Source organism: Mchenga conophoros, linkage group LG23 (genome assembly GCF_057382185.1).
Source record: "Mchenga conophoros isolate Kocher_MC1m ecotype Shallow Benthic linkage group LG23, M_conophoros_male_GT1.1, whole genome shotgun sequence".
NCBI lineage: Eukaryota > Metazoa > Chordata > Actinopteri > Cichliformes > Cichlidae > Mchenga > Mchenga conophoros.
This window is the reverse complement of record NC_140547.1, coordinates 29,116,627-29,143,488: the sequence shown is the minus strand read 5'-3', so window position 1 is coordinate 29,143,488 and position 26,862 is coordinate 29,116,627. Positions and strand designations below refer to the sequence as shown.

Genomic DNA, 26,862 nt, shown 5'->3' with positions numbered 1-26,862 from the left:
ATGGTGTGGTCTTTTGCTAATGTACCCCATCTGTTTCAGAGATTCTCTTCTGCATGCCTTGGTAGTAATGGGTTGATTTTTTGAGGGTTTTTTTCCCCCCTTTCCTATTATTTGAAACAGCCCAGTCATTCTCCTCTAACCTCTGGCATCAGCAAGGCATTTTCTCCCAGAGAACTGCTGCTCACTGAATGGTTTCTCTTTCTCTATAAACCCTAGAGATGGTTGTATGGGAAAATCCCAGTAGTTCAACAGTTTCTGAAATAGTCCAACAACCATGCCAAAATCCACGGTTGTTGGAGTCCACTGTAAAATAGCAGCCTCGTGCTGGGAACGACTGTTTTTGTACAGCTTATAGTTATAGAAACCTCACATTTAACATCTGTTGTTTCTTTTTAATAAAAGCTTTTGAGGTAAGCTAACCTGTTGCTGCCTCAAAGCTGAAATGATTTTTCCCAGTGCTGGTTTAGAGGTGTATACTTTAGTCTCTAAGCTGGCTAACACAGACAATTCTGTTTGCGCTGAATGAAAAACATCTGTGTCAAAACTTTTTAGGAACCAAGATAAGCAAAAAAGCTGTTTTTGTTTTTTTTTAATAACACTGGGTATGTTCCATCCAAATCCAGTGCGATTTGTTAAAGGTTACCTCTTAAAGTGATTCTAAGTGGTGATTTAGTCCACACTCTGTTCAGTAAGCAGCATGCTACCAGAAGATCTGCCCCTCCGTCTTTCCCACCCCTCTCTTCCCTTTCTCTGCTCTCTTTTGATCTGCATTTCTCTTCCCCTCAATCATCCCGACAGCAGCGTGATGTCAGGCTGCAGGAATTTTCTCTGTAATTTCTCGGTGTATGTGTCTTTGCAGTGGTGGGTGTGTGCACGCATGCATATGTTCTGTGCGTGTCTGCGAGATTTCTGCTCGCATGCCACCAGCTTGCTGTTTGCATTTCAATGTATGTGTGTGTGTTTGGCTGAAAAAGAGTGAGGTACCTTCTCTTTGTAGCACACCTGTTTGCTCACCTTTCACCCCAGCGACTTTAATGGCCCTTTTCCTCTGCTTCACATCCAACACACATAAAAAGTGAAGTCATCACTACAGTAAAAAAAAAAAAAAGTCCTCTTTTATCTTTCAGGGATACCAAATGCTTATAGGAGAGAGTCCTGATGCCCTGATGAGTTGTTTTCTTAAAAGATTAAAAAACATCTGGGGAAAGGCTTTGTCTTCTCGTGCCTTAATGTGCCACAGAACGGGCCTGGTCGAAGATTGTGAGTCCCAGCAGTCCTAGAAAAGACCCAATATCATAAAGCTCCATAATAATAAGCTTAATCGCTTTGTGAGGAACTCACATGTGTGATAAAATAACTTAATGGCCATTATAACTGGCCTTATAAGGCTTTATGAGTTAGTGACTGCCTGGCTGGCTGGCTTGGTGAGTTCATTGCGTAAAAACTCTTTGAATGAATGAGCCTTTTGACCTGGTAGGAAGTCAAAGAAACCTTGGTGGTCTCTGCTAGACAAGACTAAACTGCCAACTGTTTCCAGTAACAGCTCTGCTTTTGGCTTCGGCCATCGTCCTCTTTGCCTAATGAGAGCACAAGGTAATGGAAGGGCCTCGGGAAAGGCAGGGGAGAGAACTCATGACTAAATAATTTAGCTCTTTTCATTAATAGCGCCACACCAGAATGGATGCCAGTGTTCGTCTGTCAGTTTGTAAGTACATCATTGGCTCCAGACAGATCAGCCCCAACATTAAAACCACTGACAGGTGAAGTAAACCTGGAGTCTTACTTTGAAACACACCACATGTCCAAACAAGCTCATAGATAGATAGATAGACTGACACTTCATTAATCCCCTCAGGGAAATTCAGGCATCCTGTAGACATAAAGTAAGCACAGGCAAAGCACGAAATGTCCACAATACATAAAAGCAGTAAAAGAAACAAATAAAAGGTGCATATCATCCCCATAAAACTAATGATCAGTGTTATAAAATATAATAGCAGCGGGGGTAAAGGGGTTCAATATAAGGAGATATCAACTCCATGCCTCATGGCAATGCAACTCCACAGTGGCAGCAGGCAAATACCAAATGCAGTCCCCTCACATCTCCATCAGATCAATCAGGGTCGCAGATGCCAACAGACTTAATAAACTGATCCGTAAGGCCAGCAATGTTGTGGGGATGGAGCTGGACTCCCTCAAGGTGGTGTCGGAGAGGCGGATGCTGTCCAAGATAAAGACAATGTTGGATAACACCTCCCACCCACTCCATGACATGTTGGTCAGTCACAGGAGCTCGTTCAGTGAGAGACTGAGATTACCGAAAAGCACCACTGAACGACACAGGAAATCATTCCTGCCTGTGGCCATCTCCCTGTACAACGCATCCACTTAACACACTGTTTGCTGCTACAACTACACATGTTTCTTTTCCAAATATTTATTTATAAGTGACTTATGTATGTATGTATGTATATATATGTATATATTGTACTATTCTTAGTTAGCGTATTGTCTGTCTTGTCTTAATGTTGGTTTAAAATGGAGCACTGTAACAAAAAATAATTTCCCCCAGGGATCAATAAAGTATTCTGATTCTGATTCTGATTCTGATTCATGCGATGGGTGAGAGTGAACCCAATCCACGCAGCCCTGAGGACCCGATGGATCCACTGCCAACGACTTGGTGGTAATATTAGACCATTAATTTTAATGTCGTGGCATTTTTCAACAGCTGTTGGATGGCTTACGATAAACTCTCTCTGTGTTTATACACCACTCTGTATTTAATCATTAGTTATTATTAATCTCTGGATCGCTTCCACAGTCTGTCTTTTTTCCTGTCTCTACTTTACCCGGCCTCCCCTCTCTGAGTCTGGTTCTGCTGGAGGGTTTTTCCTGTTAAAAGGGAGTTTTTCCTTTCCACTGTCGCCATGTGTTTTGTCACAGTGGGGCATTTGATTTTTGGGGTTTTCTTTCTAATACTGTGGAGTCTTTACCTTGCAAAAACTTGTTGGAGTGACTGTTGTTACAATTTGTTGCCATATAAATAAAACAGAACTGAATTGAATTAGACTGAAAACAGACTCTTGGGGTGCCCAGATGATGACTACCCAACAAAACTGCTTGTTGTTGTCTACAAAAACTGAAACAATGTCAACATTGTTTCCAAATAGAGTAGATTACAAATTGAGAGCAGATTACTGCAAAAGAGAAATCAAATGCATTTGTTTTTGATTGTGAACAGACATCTCACACAATGTTTTCACCACTTAAACTAACAGTGTTGGGAAGGTTACTTTTAAAATGTATTCCATTACAGAATACAGAATACATGCCCTAAAATGTATTCTGTAACGTATTCCATTACGTTACTCAATGACAGTAACGTATTCTGAATACTTTGGATTACTTAACATATTATCATGCATTTTACAACTACGTGAATGTACTATTGCTGTGTGATTTATTACTATTACTGAAGGTCCGCTGTAAACTGTCAGGGTTCCTGGGTCAGTGACCCAGTGTTTTCAGTTACGTTGTCGTTCCCACGTGTGTTCAGTTCAGCCAGCCATTCAGTCTTTCAGTCAATCCTTTCATTCCTGCTCTGTTCATGACCCGTGCTAGGTACCTATTTAAGATAGGACAGAGCCGTAGACACACAGTCAGTTAAAATCGGTTTAATTTGAATACAAAATAAAAGTAAACGTGTAACAGCGGCACCTAAAAACAATTGAAAGCTTTACTTTATTAAGTACGGTAAAAACGATAAAATTGTATGATTGCCTGGGAGACAGGATAAGCGCTGCGGGGATCCTGTTAAAAACAAATCAACATATCACACACGTTAAAAGGGACGGCAACTCACACTGAACCCCACTGGGCAAAACACTATAAAAAAAGGCAAATCTTCAGTGCCGTCTTCACTCAGGCCCACCGCGGTGCATGCAAAAAGCGGCATGACAAAAAAGGATTTGTCTTCCACACAGTGTCTTTACTGTCTACAACAATATATATATATATATATATATAAACAACACCCAGCACGCCCCTGCGGGCGGTTTATCCTTCAAGCTCGGGTCCTCTACCAGAGGCCTGGGAGCTTGAGGGTCCTGCGCAGTATCTTAGCTGTTCCCAGGACTGCGCTCTTCTGGACAGAGATCTCCGATGTTATTCCCGGGATCTGCTGGAGCCACTCGCCTAGCTTGGGAGTCACCGCACCTAGTGCTCCGATTACCACGGGGACCGTTACCTTCACCCTCCACATCCTCTCGAGCTCTTCTCTGAGCCCTTGGTATTTCTCCAGCTTCTCGTGTTCCTTCTTCCTGATATTGCTGTCATTCGGAACCGCTACATCGATCACTATGGCCGTCTTCTATATCTATCTATCTATCTATCTATCTATCTATCTATCTATCTATCTATCTATCTATCTATCTATCTATCTATCTATCTATCTATCTATCTATCTATCTATCTATCTATCTATCTATCTATCTATCTATCTATCTATCTATCTATATATATATATATATATATATGTATATACACACACACACACACACACACACACATACATATATATATATATATATATATATATATATATATATACACACATACAGGGGTCGGCAACCCTATAGCTGGCACGCAAAGAGTTAACTGATGGCACGACCATAGCTGGACTGGCCATCGGGCATACCGGGCATTTGCTCGGTGGGCCGATGATTTTTTATTTATTTTTTTTGTAACGGTATAAACAATCAAAGGTGGTGGATTGGCCAGATGCTGGCCGGTGTATAAAAATAACTCAGTTGTTTGGTGGGGGCTATCGCGGAGCTTCCACAGATTCAGTAACATTAGCAAGTGGTGGAGGCCAGCGGGTGGATGAGAGAAAGGGGAGGCAAGAGGAGAGACTCGAGGCAGCCGCCGGTCCGAGTGTCAGGTGAACTGAACTTCAGGTAAGAAGTTGTGACCTGCAGTCTATCTGGGTCAGATATAAACCAAGTTTACAGTCAGTTACAATAACTTGTACTGCGTACTAGCTAGCATGAACTTTATTTTATTCATAAGTTAGTAGAGTTGCCAACCGTCCCATAAAAAGACGGAATCGTCCCACATTCAGAGAAAATATTATGCGTTTCGTATTGAGCTGAAAAGGAACACAGTTTGCCCCGTACTTGAGCTAGAATGGAAAAAGACACAAAGCTGGAGTTATTCTGTCGTTACGCTGTCAGCTGCATCTTCTCCTCTCATTCTCTCCCCCTCCCTCTCCTGTTGCTACTTCAATCATGAAACTGATCAATGATCAGCTGATCGGCTTTTCTCTCTTGTTTGTTTATCACCCACTTTGCGCCAGAAAGAGGAAACCGCCGGATGTCGCGCTAAACAACAGCTTTAGCTTGATCAGCTGTTGTTAGAATTTATTTAATATTAATTTCTAGTATCAGCCGATGTTTGCTGGAGCCACAGCTGTAAAGCTGCTGGTCATGATGTCGGTTTGGATATCTGGTGAGAGGGAAACATGAAGATGAAACCAGGAGATGTCCTTACTGAATCATCAGAGCTGAACAGGTGATGGAGAAACAGGTTTACCTTTTAGGTGAGTTGAAGGGAAGTTATGAACTGTTTCTGAGATACAAATAACACCAGGATTCTTTTCTAAGTGGCTGACAGCTGGTAACTGTGCAGGGGCGACTGTAGCAAAGTTTTGCCAGGGGTCAGGTAGGGCATTAACAGTGAAAGGGGGACACAAAGAAATACTTTCTTATTCTGTAAATGGTCTGTATTTGTATAGCGCTTTACTTGGTCCTAAGGACCCCAAAGCGCTTTACACTATACACAATCATCCACACATTCACACACACATTCACACACTGGTGATGGCAAGCTATAGTGTAGCCACAGCTGCCCTGGGGCGCACTGACAGAGGCGAGGCTGCCGGACACTGGCGCCACCGGGCCCTCTGACCACCACCAGTATTCTCATTTAAAATGTCTGGCTGTTATTAAATAATTATCTGAATCTTACAACCAAAGTTTTTATCTGATGTAAAATGTATAGAAATCATACATTTACCAACAAGACTGTACATCACTGTCACAACAGTGTTTGTTTTCATTCAAAGGCTTTATGGCTTTAATACCTGGTGGGCCGGTCTTTAGTCAAAATGCCTGGGCTGATTTTTTTGTCCCAGTCCAGCCCTGAGTACGACACGCAGTGAATTAATCTGAGAAGGTGCGTTAAAAAAAATAAATGGCCGCACCAGCGGTGCACATCGCAAATTAGCTGGCATAGACACATTAGTTGTGCTGCTTCTTAATGACGGTATCTTAGCTAACAACCCCAACTACCAGATTTAACTTGTAATTGGCTAAAAATAACTTCACCTACTGGTGAGGGGGACGTTGTTAGCTTTCCACATTCCGACACTTCAAAAGCTTCAGGAGCTTTCCGCTCAGCACAGCATGAGCACCATGGAAATATACGGATACATCCGTAGACTTGAGACAGAATTCACAATGCGTTTTTGGGACTTTCAGGTGTATGGACCAATGTTTTTTTTTCTGATCAAACCAGAAAGCTTTTATGAGCAGCTAGATTTGTTTTGCATTAACTGGCTGAGTTAATGCCAGTTAATGCAACATCGAAGCAGCTGGAATCCTGTGCATGTTCATGGAGCTTGCATTTTCACCTGTTGGACATCACTACCTGACAAGTTTAACTGTCTTCAGAGCATTGCAGAGGCCTTATTGACAGTATTTGGCTCTACATGTCTGTGTGAGCAAATTTTCTCTCACATGAAGAGTGTCCTCAGGTAGCCGTCTGAATGCTGGACACTCGGAGACCTGTGTCTCTGAGTGGGAGACCAGAGATCACTTTAACATGTGTATCCCTGTATTAACAAACATGCCATATTGGCCCAGTTTATTTTTCTTATCATTGTTGTGAGGAGACCATAAATAGCATATGTATTTTCCGTTGTACACTTCATTTCCTGTTATGGAGTTCTTTTTATGGATAAAAAGTGTCTTTTTTTGTTTCAAAATAGCTGATAGCTATTCGCTGATAGCTGCCAACATCTACGAACAAATATAATTCTATAAAGTTCTTCTATATAGTGTGTAACTGTTAATATAGAGCGTTATTAAATTTATTCCTAATGCAATCATATGGCACAATGACTTCTGAGGAAATTTTAGATGGCACTCGTCATCAGAAAGGTTGCCTACCCCTGTATATAAAGGGTAAAACACTAAACCAGGAGCGGTTCCCAGACTCAGGTCTCACCTGTCACAAAAACATCATCACCCTGCACCGTGAGTCCTGCGTTTGGGTCATCTCTTCCTCGCCTCCACACACAACCACTGACATAAACAGGCACTCTGGCCTAATTCCACAGTCCAAAAACATACATGGAGTTAGGCTAATTGGTATTAATGGTTATAGGCCTAAATGTAAATTTGTCCACTAATTATTTATTTAATTGATGCCCAGATACCCACAAAATTAATAAAATTTCCATCAGCTATGCTCTTGTGTAAATAAATGCTAATATGAGAAGTGACATGAATGCAGAAGTATTTTAAAATGTCATTCTGTCAGATAGTTAGCAGGGGGAAATGACTCTGGCTGCTTAAAGGTTGATGAGAAAGTGACCCCCACTGCTCACTGGACTAATGACTAGGGATGGGTATAGTTTAGGTTTTATCCAATACTGGTACCAAACCGGTACTTTTGAAACGGTGCCGGTGCTTAAACGGTGCTCGAACCGGTGCTTAAAGAATGGAGAACACACACTTTGTCCAAAAACCTCTTATGTTTTTATTTTTAGCGATCTCTTTTTTTCTGCTAACCAAGTTAGCCTTTTCTGTTGATACAACATACCTCCTTTGGTTGGAACCGGTGCTTAAACAATGGAAAACACAAACTTTGAAGACAAGAAGACAGCCGCATGTAACAACAATGGTGTTTGCTAGTTCACCTTACATGCATTAATTTAATAACATGGTTAGCCTACTCACACACGAACAACATTAAGCTACTTACCCAGAGAAGAACGGTGTTCCAGATCTACTGGCGTTTAGATCAACTGCCGTTGGTCGAACAGATGTGTGGCAGACTTGCGTTTCAGGAGCTGCTACCGACAAACCAGCAAAAAAACGCCAAATGTGTCACCTGTGACACTTGTGAGGTTGTCTCAAACACACTCCATCAGTCTTGATGCTGTTGAACAACAAAATGTTTAAACATGTGGCGAGTTTACCTGGTGATATCCTCATGCGCGACGCGATCGCGAAAACAGCAAACAAGTAATACCACGCCGTTGTTGTTCACAGGACAGCAAGAGTAAACGATCGGGAGACTCTTGTCGTCGTCATCGTTCCCCTCGCACGGTTTATTTCTCCGAATTCAGCGTTTTTGCTTCACAACTAAAGCGAGCAGTTTACTTTGTGCACTAACATGGAGTCGAGTCAACCAGCGCCACCTCTGGCCAAGTGCCACAGCCTACAGCCAGATCAACTGGTGACACACATCTGCAGCACGTTTGAATTCGTGTCATGCACATTTGTACCTTTCAATTGTGTCTGTTTGTGCGTCATGCAAATAAACCTTTGGAAAGAATGAAATTATATCATATATTCCTTATTGGCCTACATTTGTACAAAATTCCAAATTATATACACAAAGTCATAGAAATCACCACTCCAATTGGTCATCATGATTTTAATATTTTCTTTTTCCATAACAATGAAATACACCTTGGACAAATATGACACATCAATATTTCATTAGTGTTGTCACATCACATCCTGTAAGCATCGTCTGTCTGTGTCTTTTCCCTGAAAATGAATATTTCCAGCCAATATAGGCAATCCATTAACATGGCTGGAGAGTTGGTAGTTGGTATATACAGTCTGTATAAGTGTGGTTAATCCAATGAAGATTTGTAAGGAGACGGCAGTTACTGTGAATTCACAGCAGTTACACAGTGATTAGTAATAAACAGTCAGTGAGAGTGAGTGGATATGACTGTTCCCACCACTAACACATGACCCTACGCTGTGTTCACTGCATCATTCCATGTTTGGCACTGATCACCACCTGCACTCATGTATATATCATGTATATATCTATCTATCTACTTAGCACTTTTAATTCTTATTCTCATTTTTAGTTTCATGTCTATTTAAGCTTAATTTATAACAGTATTTCTAACAGTATGTTTGCACTGAAGCACCGCAGCAATTTCCTAATGTTGTAAACCCGCTCAACATTTGGCAATAAAACCCATTCTGATTCTGATTCTGATATAAGAAAGTCAGTGACTCAGGTGTGTCGCTTGGTTTGTCATCTGTTTGTGGGACTGTAGGAGACGTAGAAATCTTTTGTTTTAAATCTTAGTTAGGAAGGTTCCTGTTTGAAAACAAGCACTTTTTGTGAGAAATGCAAGAAGTACATCTGCAGAAAGCACACAGTTACATTCTGTCCATCATGTGGACAAAATCGAAAATGTTGGGCATTGAAAAACTGAGAACGTTGGGCAAGTTCAAAATACGTGTTTGTAAGAACGAAAAACCAAATTGTTCCTAAAATAGTTATGGAAAGTCTAACTGTTGTATGTCTGTGTTCTACATGTTTATCTGATGGGAAATAAAGTTGCTATTGTTTTATTGCAGTTTTTGGATAATTCTGAGTGGATTTACACAGTACGGATCTAAATGACTCGCAACAAAATCAATGTCAATTGTTTGTTCTTCAACTTAATACAAGGGTTATTTTCCAAAACTTGCTTATGATCTTCAATTTGTAGCAGATCCACTATCACACAGCAGCTGGAGCCGTTTCAAATGGAGCTCAGTCCACTACTACCATAGCCAGTGTTGGGAAGGTTACTTTTAAAATGTATTCCATTACAGAATACAGAATACATGCCCCAAAATGTATTCTGTAACGTATTCCGTTACGTTACTCAATGACAGTAACGTATTCTGAATACTTTGGATTACTTAATATATTATCATGCTTTTTACAACAACGTGAATGTACTATTGCTGTGTGATTTATTACTATTACTGAAGGTTCGCGACTCCGAACTGTAGTAAAGGGACCTCTGACTAATACGGCGGGGTCCCTGTCGGCTCGTAGCCGAAAAATAGCTTTACTTTGTTGTGTGGGTCAACTTTTCTTGCGAGAGACAGAGAGAGGCGTTGAAAGGCTGCTCCAACGGAACTTATTGTTTCGGAGGAAAACACCAACACAGCGTACAGTCGAGTCTTAATAGCTTACTTACAACTGGGCTCGTCAGGCACTCTTCTTGGCTGCAGTGGTTATTATTATATTTACATGCTTCCAGCTCCCGTTTTTCCTCGATGACAGCTCGTACCTTTCCACTCTCCTTTTTCTCCCTCCTCGCGCTCACAGACCCATAACGTGTATGGCAGTCCATTCTCCCTGCAGCACGGACTACACTGCCCATGATGCTACATTCTTTAGGGCTATGCTTGTAGCATTCTGCCTGTTAGCTTAGCACAACAACAACAACGAAAAGGCGCTCTCTCACCCAGGAAACACACAGTCGCAGAGAGAGAGAGCGTCGCCCTGTAACCATGGCAACCATAACGCTGCCGCCTGGAACAACAGAACGTAGCTGTCAAACAAAACCCAAACAGTCCTGACCCGCGACAAAATGAAACAGGAAAGTACCGCAGTGTAATCCATTTATTTCAACAAAGTAACTGTATTCTGAATACCACCTTTTTAAACGGTAACTGTAACGGAATACAGTTACTCATATTTTGTATTTTGAATACGTAACGGCGGTACATGTATTCCGTTACTCCCCAACACTGACCATAGCCTACTACTAGATTAACTTGTGACACATCTGCACCTGCTGCTATGATCACATTGAGTAGAGGCTGAGTGGCTGCACTAACCAGGGCTGGACTGGGACAAAAAATCGGCCCGGGCATTTTGACTAGAGACCGGCCCACCAAAAATGTGATGTCATTCAGGGGTAAAACCGCAAAGGATTCTGGGAACTTGTGGCAAGAGGTACTAGCGCATGCAGGCTTTCAATTGAACTCAGTTACACAGCGATAAAAAGAAACACAAAAAATGGCAAGAAGCTGTTGTATTATTAACTGCAATAGCCGGTGTTGTGCCAAAAAGTGATTGTCTGCCAAAAACTGATTTCCGGTATTTGCCAAAAATTGATTGCTCGTATGTCAAGTTCAAGTTCAAGGTTCTTTATTTGTCACATGCATAGTTATACAAGTATAACACGCAGTGAAATGTAGCCTGACACGCTCCTTGACATGTGAAAAAATGGGGGGGTAGAGGAAGAACATATATATATATATATATATATATATATATATATATATATATATATATATATATATATATATATATATGCATTGGGTGAATGTGCAGTAGTAGCAGCAAGCAGGTGAATTCTGTACATTAATATGAATAGACATCTGACTATTTTACAGGATAGACAATGTAAACTTATTCAAAATTAAAGGAATTTGGAATGCCCATTGTGCCTTGGTTTAGAGTGTCTGGAAGAGAGTCCTGTCTCAGTCAATTATAGATGATGTGAGAGGGCAGGTGTGTGTGTTTAGGGTCCGGATGGCTTGGGGATAGAAGCTCCTCTTGAGTCTCTCTGTCCTTGCCCGGATGATGCGGAACCTTCTACCAGATTGCAGAAGTTGGAACAGTTTGTTGCCAGGATGGGACGGGTCCTTCAGTATCTGCGCTAATCCGGCATCTCCTGGTGTAGGTGTCCTGAAGCGGGGGGAGAGCAATCCTGCAGCAGCGTTCTGCTGTACTGATCACTCTCTGGAGAGCTTTTTGGTCCTTCACACAGCTGTTCCCAAACCACGATGTCATGTTCTGTGTGAGGATGCTCTCCACAGCGCCTGTATAGAAAATCCTGAGGATCTTTGGAGAGACCCTGAACTTCCTCAGTTGTCGTAGGTGATACAGGCGCTGCCTAGCCTTTTTGGTCTGGACCTGAATGTGGGCAGCCCATGTCAGGTCTGAGGAGATGTGGACACCAAGATACTTGAAGGACTGCACCCTCTCCACTGGAGCTCCATTGATGATAATGGGCTTGTAGTCTCTGTGCTGACCCCTTCCGAAATCCACCACCAGCTCCTTGGTCTTGCCGACGTTCAGCTGGAGGTGGTTGTCCTGGCACCATGATGCCAGATTCTTCACTTCATCCATGTAGGCCGCCTCATCGTTGTTGGAGATGGCACCCAACACCACTGTGTCGTCAGCAAACTTCACAATGGTGTTGGAGCCATGGGTGGCCACACAGTCTGAAGTGTAGAGGGAGTAGAGCAGTGGTGCTCCTGTGTTGATGGTGATGCTGTTAGAGACGCATCTACCCACCCTCACCACCCTCACCACCTGAGTTCTGCCAGTGAGGAAGTCCAACACCCATGCACACAGACGGCTGTTAAGTCCCAGATCCCTGAGCTTTGTGAACAGTCTGCAGGGCACTATTGTGTTAAACGCTGAACTGTAATCAACAAACAGCATTCGCACATAGTTACCCTGTTTGTTGTCCACGTGGCTGAGAGTGGTGTGTAGGACGTGGGCGATGGCATCCTCTGTGGATCTGTCGGATCTGTAGGCGAACTGCAGCAGATCTGTAGTGTCTGGGATGGAGGAGGAGATGATGTTCTTCAGCAGCCTCTCAAACACCTTCATTACTACCGAGGTCAGTGCAACTGGCCGGTAATCGTTCAGGGATGAGGGTTTGCTGTTCTTGGGCACAGGGATGATGGTGGATCTTTTGAAGCATGTGGGGACCACAGACTTCGCCAGGGACTCGTTGAAGATGTAAGTGAACACACCTGCTAGCTGGTCAGCACAGCAGCGCAGCAGACGGCCAGTGATGCCGTCTGGCCCCGCCGCTTTCCTTGTGTTCACTCTCCTCAATGCCGCTCGGACATCATGCTCCGCGATGTTGGTCACCGGTCTCTCGCTGATGACGTCACTGTCCTCGGTAGTCAGGCGGTAGATAGCATTAGCTGCCTGGCTAACCTCGAAATGGGCGTAGAACTGATTCAGCTCGTTGGTGAATGCAGAGTCGGCGTTGATCGGCGCAGTGTCCCTGGCTTTGTAGTCCGTAAAGGTGCATAGTCCGTGCCAAATACTCCGTGTGTTGCCCTGGTGGAAGCGGGACTCCACACGTTCCCGGTACTGGCGTTTGGCATCTCTCACCGCGCGCCGCACGCCGTATGAGGCTGCTTTGTAGGCGCTCATATCGCCAGTGGCGAGACCCGCGTTGTAGGAGGCGGTCCTGGCATTTACTGCAGTGCAGATTGTTCTGTCCATCCACAGTTTCTGGTTTGGGAATGTGGTGACTCTCGCAGTGGGGATAATCTCCTCCGCTAGCATATTGACGAAGCATACTGCTACTTCCGTAAACTCGTTGATGTCGACTGCGCATGCTCTGAACATGTCCCAGTCGACGTCGTTGAGTGCGTCCTGTAGCGTAGCTTCTGATTGGGCAGTCCACCGTTTTACCTCCCTCGTGGTCACGTCTTCCCTCCGTATGTTTTGTTTATACTGGGGAATGAGAAAGATGGCGTTGTGGTCAGACTTCCCAAAAAATTTAAATTGCTATAAGTAACTTGTTGGGCTATAATATGTGAAACATATGTCAAATGCATCCCTCATGGATGACATAAAGCCATCTCTCCATCTCCATCTCTCTCTCCTGCTCTTTTATTTCTCTCTCTTGCTCCATCTCTCTCTGCTGCTCTTCTGTCTCCTCTGTCACAGACTTCTCCACTTTAGATGATAAATCAGCCTGGTGCAACATGTAAGGATTGGCACAATTTGTTAAGATTTTGAGGAGTTTGAGAAACTAACCTTAAGCATAAAATAAAATTTACTATCAGTAACTTCATAGCACCCGCCCAGCAGCATATAAACTCCGCCATGCTAGCTAGTACGCAGTACCAGTTATTCTAAGCGACTGTAAAAAGTCAGCACAACTTAAACAAACTACAACTAAACTTGGTTTATATCTGACACAGATAGACAGCAGGTCATAACTTACCTGAAGTTCAGTTCCTCTGCCACTATGACCGGCGGCCGCCTCGGGTCTCTCCTCCTCTTGCCTCCCCTTTCCCTTATCCACCTGCTGGCCTCCACCACTTGCTGATGTTGCTAAATCTGTGGAAGCTATGCCATAGCTACCGCCAAACAATTCAGTTATTTTTACACATTTGGCAGCGTCTGCCTGAAGGGCTTGTTTCTTTTTGGCCCTAATTTTTTCTGCACCTCCTTTCCTTTTTTTGTTCTCCATTTTCTTTAGTTCGCCTATAAGATTGCTAAACAAGGGGGAGGGTGCATCCGACCTCCTCGGTTGTAATTGGTCCAGCCCAGAGTCGATCATGACCAATTGGCCAATCCAACACCTTTCATTATTTATACCCTTCCAAAAAAAAAAAAAATTGATCAGCCCATAAAAACAAAAAATCGCCAGCGGCCCACCGGGCAAATGCCCGGTATGCCCGATGGCCAGTCCAGCTATGGCACTAACCCCTGGTACATCCAAATCTACCCACAAACATGTTGAAAGATGCAATGCCAGCAATGTGGATTGTCAACACTGAAAACAATCAGTAAGCAAAGACAACAGGGATCAATTTTTTCTGTTTATTTAGCACCCACAACATTTGTAGTCGCCTTCTGCACAGGGGAAGTCCACACACACCGTGTGGTACCACTTTCCACAGAAGGTGCATTCAATCTGCAAGATTGAATGAGATTGTCAGAGTCATTGTCTGACTGTTTATTACTAATCACCTGCTGTATATTCACAGTAACTGCCGTCTCCTTACAAATGTTTATTAGATTGACCACACTTATGCAGACTGTATATCACAACCAACTCTAACATGTTCGTTTGCAGAGGGAAGACACAGGCAGACAATGCTAACGAATTGTGATGTTACAACACTGGTGAAATATTAGTGTGTCATATATTTGTTCACGACATTTTTCTTATGGGCAAAAGTATTGATATCAGGATGGTGATTTCTTATGACTATGTGTATGTCATTTGGCATTTTGTACAAATGTAGGCTGATAATAAATACATGATATCATTTCATTCATTTCAATGGTTTATTTGGTCGCGCATGAGGATATCACCAGGTAAACTCGCCACATTTTTAAACATTTTGTTGTTCAACAGCATCAAGACTGACGGAGTGTGTTTGAGACAACCTCACAAGTGTCACAGGTGACACATTTGGCGTTTTTTTGCTGGTTTGTCGGTAGGAGCTACTGAAACGCAAGACTGCCACACATCTGTTCGACCAACGCCAGTTGATCTAAACGCCAGTAGATCTGGAACACTGCCATCATCATCATTTCTGCTACACTAGCAGGGCTAGGGGCCAGGACTTTCCTCTTTGGGTTCTTGGGGGATGTTGCTAACTCCGGGTCCGATAACAGGCACCACACCCGCAGTAGATATGCTCGGTGTGAGGTCTCGCAGCAAGCTATCAAATACGGTGCATTTCTTGGCTTTTAAAAAAACGCTATGCGTTGCCAGGTATTTCCTCAGATTCGAGGTGTTACCTCCTTTGCACAGTATCACCTTAAAGCACTTGTTGCAGGCTGCTGAGTTTGCATCTTTTGCTGTGAAATACAGCCAGACTTTTGACCACTTCGCCTTGGGCATTTTTAATCTGTAGCTCTGCTCTAAAAGAACGTACGTACCTGAGCCCGCATACTATCCTTGGAAAGGTAAAATGATTGGCTAGAATCCAAAGTGTGTGACATCCCAGGAAAAAAAAAAGCTCCAAAATAAAGCACCGAAATGTGCGCTGCCTTTTGGTCTGGTTACTACCATTTATGTCAGAACGACATCGGTACCCATCCCTACTAATGACCTCAGTAAAGACTTCCTTAGTGGTATATAGTTGGATGCACCCACTTCACCTCTACATTAACTCTGTGCCATGTTCATTTAGTGAAGTCTGCTCCCAAAGATGACAAAGCAGCTCGTGATTTAGGGCGGGGCTGTGTGGTGATTGAGCCTGCAGCTCCCCTGAGCTTCACGGTTAGTCGTCGATCGTCACATTTAACTTCAAAATACCAAGACGGCACCTTCACCAACCAACAGGTGGTGTCATAAACCCTGCCTCCTCCATGTTAGCGGATGGGACTGGGGTCTGACTAAAATAAATTAATTCTCCTTAGATAATTTTTTTCCAAAGATTCTTTCTTTTGTTTTCAATAGTTCTCATCACACTGATTGATGTTCAAGGGGTCTCCTTTCCCATAAGTTTGATTCCAATTCCTACCGCGGTGATGTTAAATTGGGGTGAAACGTCATCATAACAGCTTTGACTGACAGCTGCAGTCACGGAGAAACTTGCGTATCTCTGTTCGGGAACAGCAGATAGAGCGTAGGCTCTGAGAGGACGCCCAGCGTTTACGCTATGGAAACTCGACCGAGTGTTTTAACCTGACAGCCTGAGGTGTTCTTCAGTAAACTGGACTACCCGACAGAAGGACCCGAGGCCCCGCTGCACTTTTTCGGTAAGTTAAACGTGTTTGTAAGCTAATCCGTAACCACCGTCCTTAGCTAGCTCCTGAGACCTAGCTAGCTAAAATGAGCACTCGGCTGTCAGGGTTCGTTTAGCTGTGCAGGGGAATGAATTTACTAAAGAAATCAAGAGAAACGCCCGGGCTGCTCAGTCACTAATTACTGTTACTGTACTTTTATTACAAGTATTATACTGTAAAAGCAGCAGGCTGCACCCTGCTTCAGCTCCTGTGCAGAGCTGATTATTAAATATGTGCAAACAACAGCATGTTTTCAGTCTCTTGCCACATCTGTAAAGGCAGTAACAATTTTTTTGAAAGCTTGTACTTCAGTAACTCCTCATTAATCAGGAACTATGGATTAAAGTACTGTAGTGTACTGTAATACTGAAAAAAATGTAAGAGAAGAACTTCAGATCCTGAGTGTGTGAGGACAGAAGAATCAGCTTTATTTCAATATTGAGGGATAAAATGTATATCTGAGTTTGATGGTTCTGTTGTCTTTGTGATTACAGGAGCTGCCCTCAGATTCAGACCTCAGCTCCATTGAGTGACAGCAGACAGATCATCCAACATGTTCACATGTTAACTGTAAAATGAACTGATGAAAACAGTACAAAGGTTAAAGTACCACACGTGCTGTAGTGAAAGCTGCAGCTGTTTTATTGATAAAGTTAAAGACAAAAAAACAAAAGGATTAATCACTCATGTAACTGTGTCACTATATATCAGCATTAACAGGACCTCAGTTTGTATCTCAGACCTGCACAGCTTCTGTTTTAAACACTTGATGTACTCAGCTGCATGAAGAGCATATGAGACTTTCTCTAACACAATTAAATAAAACCTGATGAGGGTCAAAGGTCGTCACTTGTATGGTGAACTACAAACTTGTTATCTGGAATTTTTTCACAGTTTTTTTACACATAACGTGTTATTTACCATAAAGTGATGCAGAGTTATTCATACCAGAGTAACCAGAGAGGATCACATATTTTTAAATATATAACTTTCTACAGGACTGAATATAATATCTTTATGTAAAAGTCCGGAGCCTCTGGGGAGTATCCAAGTATTTATAACATTACACAAACCAAAGGTCTCATCACAGTGTTCATGAAATGCTGGGTTTATCCATCTCCTGGGGCGGGCCTACAGAGGAGCTCTGAAGATTTCCCTGTGAGGGAGCTGCTGGCGAAGATCATGAGTCCTGCTTGATCAATGTCATGAGCTTCAGTCTTCCTGGTGTTTGCCTCTTACAGCGGGTCAACAGAACTTATGGCACAGGACAGCTGTGATGAAAGAAAGGGAAGAAGTTTCTCCAAACCTCTGGACCCAGGAAACCCAGCTTGGTCCTGATGGTCTCCCTCACTAGTTTCTCTCCAGGGTAAATGTATCTGTTGATATAATATGGACTCTATTATTAAATGAAAAGAACAAATTAGACTACACTACTGAAACGTTCTGCTGATGTTTTTAAAGTCTCCATGTTACCAGGGGCTCTGAAGATTTAAACAGGTTTAGATCCATTACACTCAGTCTTATGTTAAAATCTCAAAGGACAGCATTATATTTTTGATATTAACAGTAACTCTGGGCCTCTGTAGAGTGTGCAGCTGATCTCATCGCTGTCTAAAAATGGATAAAAAAAACACAAGTGTTGAAGACTATTAAGAGTAACAGGTGTGTAGCATCGCTAACTAGCTAGCAACAAGCCTCCAACACAGTGCGTATGCTAGCGGCTAATCTAACTAACGAATTAACAACAGAGTGATTTTAGAACTATAAGATGATAAACTGTGTGTCTTTTTTATAACAGTGACATGGTTGTATTTACCTTAATTAAACGAGTCGTCAGTCGCGGTAAACCGGCAAAAAAACTCGAGCAGCCGGGCTACGTAAAAAGTGTAGGGGGGCGTGTTTGCGGTCACGTCCAGCGGGTGTGTGGGCGGGAGCGTTACACAGTCGCTCCACCTCAAGTCACTACTGCGCAGACTTTGGCTCCAAATTTGCAAGATGGCAGCCTCCACAAGCGGGGTATTTTGGCTTCATTTTTGCACAAGGGTAGGAGGCGGTGTCGCGTCGTCCATGTTTTCTACAGTCAATGGTTCACACCCATCTTTTATATACAGTCTATGTCTACAAGCTGGAAAACTAAGATTGTTGTTGTTTTAGCTTACTCACTGTTTAGCTCAAAACACCACTTAGCCGAATTATATCAGGAAGCTGTGCCAGCATGGGCTCTGTGTGTGGGTACACACCCACATGTAAGTGTATACACACCTAAAAATGAGAAGCTGTTGAGATGTTTAAACCAAACACACACAAACACACACACACACACACACACACACACCTATTAATTTTCCCTCTGTGTCCAATTGTGTTTGTGCTTGAGTGATTCTCTTTTAGTGTGTTTGTCTTTATTGCCAAAAAGCATACTGAGCGGCCAACTCTGTTGCATAAGATCTGAGCACCTGTTAATCATAACATCAACTCCTGGCACTGATCTTTGCTTGCAAAATGAAAAATGAGCAGAGTTTATTCAAAGCGCGCTGACAAGCACGCCTTACTCTGGTTGGATGGGATTAGTGAGAGGACAAAGCGCGGTTAAGTCATCCCTGGGCAGTTTCACACATGTCGCACGCCCATTCATTCATGCTGCTTGTGTCAATAAGCACTTCGGCAGATGGAAATGGTGATCTGTTGTTATTATATGAGAATCACAGGTAGAAACACGATAGCTTCAGCAGGTTGACAGTTGGATAATACGATGACTTCATCTGAAATATTGACAGGTCTGAACTGGTTTTCGGCTTCGAACACAGTCAACGTTTTCCCCAGTTAGACTTTGGCCATACACAGAGGATAACAGAAACTCCCATCCATCCATTCATCCTCTTCCACTTATCCAATCAAGGGTCACAGGGGTGCTGGAGATTATCCCAGCTACCATAGGGTAAGAAGCAGGGAACACCCTGGACGGGTCACCAGTCCATCACAGGGGTAACAAAGGCAGACTGCACAGAGAATGGGTGGATTCAAACCCAGGTTAACCCTCCTACGCCTCCCATATAGAAACTCAATCACTAAAATGGTCCTGACAGTGTTATCCGAGGTTTCTGTCCACACATGGTGGCCAGTTACCGGAACTTGGTCTTCACACCTTCTCTGCTGACAACAACAGTGTCATGGAGAAAATATGGCCTCACACCAGCTTTTAAGAGCTATTGTTTTTCCGACTCCTCGGGTGATGGAAGGCCTGAAAGAAATTTCCAAACAGCATCTTTTTTTTTGTTGTTAGTTTTATCTTGCTTTGTTTGTAAGCTTTGCTTTCTCTTGGCACTGCTGCCTTCCAATGTCTATTTACATCCTGTGTTTATTTAGATTTGGATGGTGCTGCTGATGCTGCAGAGCAGATGATGGGATTTTAACAGTTAACGGCGATTAACTCCAGTGTTATCGCATCGATCAGCCGAAGTCTGCTCCATCAAATCGTTTTGTTTGTTTTTTTACCCCCTTACATTTAGAAAGAAAAAAGAAAGGTGTTTTGTGCTTTGTAACTACAGTCAAACAAATTAGTTTCCCATCTGTTTAAAAATACATCAGCACAGCTGGCCGGCTTGCTTTCGCACACCCATTTGAATGTTTCCAAAGATTTCTTTGCTTTCATCTTGGCTTCCTGTAACCAATAATACAGATCAGAAAAATCAGGGACATCACTCACCCGAGATACAATGCTGATCTCAAAACTAATTTATTTGACTCCCACCAGGACTGCAGGGGACTGATTTGGAGAAACATCAGATCCGATCTGATCCTGTGCTATTTTCCTGTTCCCTCAGTGAACATTTTCATTTTTTTTATGAACTATGTGATGTATTTCTGATCCATCTTGGAAATTTTGCAGATACGTGATACTTGCACATGTAAGAATCCCAGCAGGGCTTTACATGTCTGTGACCCTTGGATTTGTTGCGCAATCCCCGATCAAATCTGCGCTCTCCAGCCCCAAATATGTATCTTGCATTTGTGAACTTGAACAGGCTGCAGTTGTGCTGTAGTGACTAATAGCTGTGTTTCATTAGGACACTTACTGTTCTGATGACACAGACTGAACCGCATGTTTGCTTTACATATTGCAAGCACATTACTTAATTCTTCACAGACACACTTGCTCACACATTTCGAAGAGCTCTGTCTATCGCCTGTAGCCCAGATCTCTGAGTAAGCCGATGTGGAGTCTGTCTTAGACTGCAGGGAATTACCTCAGCTCTGAATCATGTGGCGCCTTGCCTAGAGTGTGCACAATGCAATCAGCCAGCCATCTTTCTTACTCATAAACTGTCAGAGGGCCTCACACAGAGGCTGGACACGAACTGCAGGAGTCGAGTCAAACACACTGTTTCTTTCCTTGTTCCAATTGGGCTGTATTAGGATTAAAAATATGACTTGAACTTTGTGTTAAATAGTAAGCAGATACAGTTCAAACAGAGTGCACATGGGGACAGATCACAAGCCTAGGTGTAGCTGGGGTATCACCAAATATGCTGTGCAGGTGTAGCTGAGCCACACTCAAACATATGGCTGTTGGGCCAGACATCCTGTTGTGATGATGGAGGAGTACAACGCTGGAATGACATAGGCTAAAATAATAACTTTTGTAACTTTCATGGTATGTGTTGTTGTTGTTGTTGTTTTTTTAAAAGCTAATGTGATCTGTAATTTTTAATACGAATGCACAGCCCTAAAGTTGGTCTTCTGTTTTCTGAGTAGATGTTCACTGTATGTAAAATGCTTCCAGTAGAATTGTATTTAACACAAATGGAAGAGGAAACTGGAGTTTTATTATAGGTGAAGTGAATGAAGTGGCTTTCCTGGTCAGGCAACTTGAGATAAAATTTAACGTAAATGATTGACTGTTGTACTGTAATTAAAAGTTCTGATCCACCCCTCATTTCTTCATACTTTGCTTCTGAGCTGTCAGACTTTCTTGTAACTTCTAAAGTGGTCTTGAGCAACAGTTCTCCAGGCTACTCATTTTTAGTCCAGTCCTTGTACCTGACTGTATTAAAAGGCTTTTTTATCTTTATTTTGAAGCCACTTAAAAATGTGGGAATCCTCTTAAAAACCCTATTTTCTTAAGCCTGCAGTGGGATATGGTCAGTGACTCAGCTGTTCTGACTGGAGCTTTAAAAAATGGGGCACACACCTACACAAACATTTTGCCTTGATGTTTAAAAAAAACATTTAAGATACGATTGTGGTAAACTCAGATGTTGGCTGACTCCACTCATTTTAATCTGCAGTTTAAAGACAGTTTTAAATCGTATAAAGAAGCAAAAACCTACAACATGTTTTTACTGCAAACTGTGTGTCTGAAATCTAAACACTAAGAGGATATGATAGAACAGCGGGCGCTGGAATGATTTACTACACCTTGACTTTTGGCATTCAGTGGTGGCCATGACAGTCTCCTTCAGATATGTTGTCATTCTTTACTCGTGCCTTAAGTACAGCACAATGTAGATGAAACATGGACTTTTAGTATTTCATTACATATACTACTGTACAAAAGGTTTGACCTAACCTTCATTGCTTCCAATTTTAACATTTTTCTTTGGTCATTGGCTGCTTTTTCACTCATTTTCAGTCCAGTCTTTGTACCTGACCATTTTCAGATAATCTTTTTGTGTGTTAAGCCATGCAAATCTGACCTACGAATCAGTCAAACATAAAAAGAATCATGTATGTTTGCACATACATGAGACATATATATATATATATATATATATATATATATATATATATATATATATATATATATACACACACATATATATATATACACATATATATATATGTATATATATATATATATATATATATATATATACACATATATATATATATATGTATATATATATACACATATATATATATATGTATATATATATACACATATATATATATACACACATATATATATACACACATATATATATATCTATCTATCTATCTATCTATCTATCTATCTATCTATCTATCTATCTATCTATCTATCTATCTATCTATCTATCTATAGATATATCCAGAGGTGGGACCAAGTCATTGTTTTGCAAGTCTCAAGTCAAGTCTCAAGTAATGTCAGGCAAGTCAGAGTCGAGTCTCAAGTCACTGGTGTAAAAGTCCGAGTCAAGTCACAAGTCTGAAATTTTGAATTTCAAGTCCTTTCGAGTCTTTAAAAAAAAAAAAAAAAAAAAAGTATGTTGCAGTTATGCTAAATGTAAATATTAGACCATGTAATTTTTAAATCTGTGTTTTTCTCAACACATGACAAAATAGTGAACTTAGAAAATATACACAAATTGTGAAATTGCACCTCTTTAAAATGCAGCTCAATTAAACCTAGCTCCAAGAATAATTTTCACCGACAGTTCTGAGATAAGCTGCATGTTATTCTTGGATGCGGTTGTAGGACCGGTGTTGTGCCAAAAAGTGATTGTCTGCCAAAAACTGATTTCCGGTATTTGCCAAAAAGCGATTGCTCATATTTAAAGTGCTATAAGTAACTTGTTGGGCTATAATATGTTAAACATATGTCAAATGCATCCCTTATGGATGACATAAAGTCATCTTGAGCCACAAACAACATTCGTGTAGCAAGATACAAGCCGCAATCAGTTTTTGGCAGGGACTTTTATATAACCTTTATTTATGCAGTAAAAAAAATCTCATTAACATTAAAAATGTATTTTGTAAGAGTAAGTTGCCCAACAGGACAGCAGAAATGGCAGCAAATATTACAATAGTTCTGTAAAAATATTTTAAGTGGGGATAAAGGACCGGATTGGTTATAATGTAAGTACAAGTTGTAAAGATACTTAAAAAACAGATAATTTTTTAATTCTTTATGTAACCCCTTTGTATCCCCTGTTCACCGAAGTCTATTTACGAACATACGTAAAGATATTACACATAAAAAATACACAGAAACACTGGAAATCAGTTTTTGGCAGACAATCACTTTTTGGCACAACACTGGCTTTAAAATCGCATGACAAAAATATCATATACATTAAAAAAACTGCATCACCAACGTAGCCTGGACAACATTTGCTAGTTAGATGAAGTCAGCTATCTCATCGTAGCATATTTATATGCATATTTATAATCATACGGTTCTTGTGAGTGCATACACTCGTGAAGTTTAGTAACTTCCGGTCACTGCAACAAGCCCAGGTACAGTTTACCGACGGATGGGTACAGGACCTTGAAATGCACCGTGTAGAAAGTAAAGACCATCATACGTATCATAAGTTTACCAGTCTCACAAATAGTCTTCATAAATACACATTCGTTATCCGTTTATTAATATAACCTTTGAGCTTAACGGTAATTAATTAGTAGTGGAAATAATTTCTGGTACGCCTTACAGAAATGTAGCAGTGACAATAATATTGTATGCTGTAATCGCACTGGGCAATTAGTGATACAAAACAACTGTTTTATTCTGTGAATAAAAGTATATGTTTTTGTCAATGTACCATAATAACAGAAGCGAAACGCAATATTGTGTCAGGACAATTCACTATTTATGCACAATAAACAAAGGAGCATAGCGCGACAATTTCTGTTCAGCGCCAGACTTGCTTGTAACCTATATCACTAATTATGTTATGAAAATGACGCATTAACTACAACAGCAGACTGACCTTTGTGTAAATGCTTGGAGCAGACTAACCTGTGAGCTGGAGTGTTCTGGGACGTTATATTTGATCTTTGAATGGCTGCAATCCAGTCGCGTCTTTGTTACTTCGGAAACATGGCTCGAACAATTTCTCTTCAACGACGTAATCCGATAACAACCGATCTCTTTACTCGTCGGCTTCCCGTGGCTGTCATGCGACCGGCTATTGTAGTTAATAATACAACGGCTTGACATTTTTGTGTTTCTTTTTATCGCTGTGTGACTGATTTCAATTGAAAGCCTGCGTGCGCTAGTACCGCTTGCCACGAGTTCCCAGAATCCTTTGCGGTTCTACCCGTGAATGACGTCACATTTTCAATCTCTATATAATATGCATGTTAAATTTTATATTTGGGGTAAAATATCAAGTCTTTTCAAGTAAACCGGTTCAAGTCCAATTCAAGTCCCAAGTCATTGGTGTAAAAGTCCAAGTCAAGTCACAAGTCTTAGAACTAAAGTCATAAAATTAATGACTCGAGTCTGACTCGAGTCCAAGTCATGTGACTCGAGTCCACACCTCTGTATATATCTATATATATCTATATATCTATATATCTATATATATATATATATATATATATATATATATATATATATATGTATTTGTATATGTATAACTTGTTCTATATATATATATATGACTTGTTCTGTTATTAACTGTTTATTAGTAGCATCTTACCTCCCTTTTCCTTGTCCTTGCTGTCATTTCGAGCTGCTTTAGTTGGTTCCCTTTCAAAGAAAATCAACATACTCTAATCCCAGTATTTCTGTCACTGTCCCTTTCATATCTATTTACCAGGAGTACAGTATTGCATTATGTTATGTTGCTCAGTTACAAATGACAAAATAAATGTAACCAAGTATACTGTTGTGAAATATGTCTGTTAGCCAGAACTGCCACTTTGAGCTCAGTTAGTTGGACTCATTTTGATGTGAGTGGAGCCGGATGAATTATGATCTAATGCCTTTGGGCAGCTTATTCTCTCTGACATCAAACACAAATGAGTCTCAGCATGTTTCAGTTCTGGTTTGTCTTTTGAATATATTTACTTTAGCCGAGCATAATGCTGAAAAAGTAATAAATTACTTTGCAAAAGAGCTTTCAAAGGGGTTTCTTTGCCCACAAGCTTGTAGCTTGCATTCATCTATTTATCATACTGTAGTTTGATTTGTCATAGTCAATGAGCCCCTGAATAGCCCATTCCTAAACCAGATGCCACAAAGGCACACTGTATATGCCAAACAGACCTTGGTAGGTAGCCACGATGCTTTTTATTCATAGCACACAACATCATCTACCCTAATGTTAACCCTTTTTCTAACCACACTCTGGGCCCACCTATCATCATATATAAAACTAACAGAGTAGGTACACATTAAAACTACAGAACTCAGGGGTCTGACTGATTTTGGCTGCTTTTTCTATGTTAAAAATAAATAAATAAAGCCCTTTCTGGGAAAATTCACCAGCTGCTAATGACTGTCAGCAGTTCTGGGTAATTCGCTGCGACAGGACTAAAGGTCCAGAGTCCAAAAACGGTTCTGGTGCTGTCAGAAAATTGGTGGACTAATCGGGCTTTGTGGTCGGTGGTACGACGTGGTGATGATGAATCAATTCCGCTGAGTGACTAGTAATAACACAGCAGGGAATGACGACATGCCGCCGCGCTGTACGCATTGCAAATATGGAACTGGATGCAGGTCTAGTTTATGACCTACTTCTGGACGATGACAGGTTACATCTGCTGTTTTTGATGGTGTGTGATGAGATCCCCATGTGGAGTCCAGCATGTTGATAAAAACATGCTTCAGGATAAAGACAAGACACTGATGAGAAAGGTCCCCTCTTAAATACTTTTCCTGTCATTGAAAGAGTATATCTGGTGGACTATTTTCATTGTTCCTCTGCCCTCTTTAAATATGCTTGCAGAACCAGTCCTGCAAGTGCACCTGTCAAGCATTTGAAGAGGGCTCTTAAATGGCACCTTTACCCACTAAGGCCTAAATCAGAGATGTTAAACTCACTGTACAGCCCACTTTGATCTTAAGTGGGCCGGACCAGTGAGACTCCCCTTTCTATTCGTATAAAGAAGTTTAACTACACCCTTGATCCCTGAGATGTGTTTGTATTAGAGAAAGAAGTGCAAGTCCTAATGTACATCTCAGATTTCCTGCAACAAAGCTACTGTAGTAAATGAAAGAAAGCTGTCGCCATGACACGCAAAAAATTATACGTAATAAATGTGTAAAATTACAGAAGAAGTTCTGGTAGCTTGTTGCCATGACATGCCATTAAACTTTTTGTGGTAATTCACAGAAGATGTTGTAGTGTTCTGTTGCAGAGTGTAGCAACTCTGATTAAACACCTAGCTAACCTTTGTCAATGAATACAGTCCGAGTAGTGTTGACCTTTTACTCTCAGAATCTTCATTTGACAAGCGGTGAAAACTGTAGTTGAAAAGAGATACAGAATAGTGTAAATGCCTTTGAGGTCTTTGAGGCATCACAGATGTTCTCTTTTA

General features: G+C 41.4%; 1 protein-coding gene across 2 annotated transcripts in view; it reads left to right on the top strand.

The window, feature by feature from the left end:
- Positions 1 to 26,862, top strand: part of filip1l (filamin A interacting protein 1-like) — a 110,868-nt gene that overhangs the window by 18,807 nt on the left and 65,199 nt on the right. The window lies entirely within an intron of this gene.